Below are 1,054 nucleotides of genomic sequence, written 5' to 3'. Positions count from 1 at the left end.
TAGGGTCTTTTGGTTGGGTTACTTTATGTAAGCATGGCCCAGAGTGGGTTTTAATCCTCTTACTGGTGTCATTTTATAAATGGGATGAACATAAAAAAGAGAGAGGGAGAGATCCAAGGGAAGGAAGAAGCTGAAAGCAAGGAAATGCAGAAGAGAAGGGAAAGACCAGCAGATGCCTTCAAGTGCCTTGCCATGTGACAGAAGTGACCAGGATTCCTGGCAGCCAGTCTTTGGGAAGAAAGCATTGCCTGATGATGCCTTGCTTTGGACATTTTCTCATCCTCAAAACTGTAAACTTGTAAGCTAATAAATTCGTATCATTAAAGCCAACACATTTCATGGGTATCTGCTTTGAGCAGCTTGGCAAATTAAAACACTGTCGTCTCTCCCTCTACTCTCCAATTTACAGAACAGAAAGAGATAAAGTCTCCTGTAATACACATCTCCCCCTTTATTACATGAATTTTTGATCATGACATAATACAGCATTGATAGATATCTGGTCCTCCATTGTAATCATTACCTGCAAGCATCATTTAATATTTACCATTGTCATTGTCAAGAAATATCTAATTGACTAATTAATAGTAATTAATAATTTGGATTGTATTTTGCAACCACTTTATCCTAAAATGGTCAGTGGAAAATTAAGTCACTTAAAGTTAGATGTTCTATGGATACTCTTTTTAATAAGAACGCTTTTTATGAACAGAACATGCTTTAATAAACTGATGATAATATTCTCTAAGCAAGTCATTTCAACATTACCATTTCAACTTTGGCTTCTCAGTCTCTCACATGCTCTTGGGTTGAGCCAAACTCAGATTTGTCTGAGGAAGTTCTTGGAGTCTTCTTCATCAGCACTCTCCTGCGTGGAGGGGGAGTGGCTTTCTGGATATCTGCTTGATTCTGCAGACTCTAGAGCTTACAGATCTGCCCCTATTCCATCCCAAATGCCTGCCAGAGAATTTAACTCTGAACTTTCTGCTGCCTATAAATTATTCAGCTTTCAGCAGAATGATTGGGACTTAGATGCTGAGTGTTATAGCTATCA

Source organism: Dasypus novemcinctus, chromosome 11 (assembly GCF_030445035.2).
Source record: "Dasypus novemcinctus isolate mDasNov1 chromosome 11, mDasNov1.1.hap2, whole genome shotgun sequence".
NCBI lineage: Eukaryota > Metazoa > Chordata > Mammalia > Cingulata > Dasypodidae > Dasypus > Dasypus novemcinctus.
The sequence above is the reverse complement of the archived record's forward strand: the minus strand, read 5'-3'. Positions refer to the sequence as shown.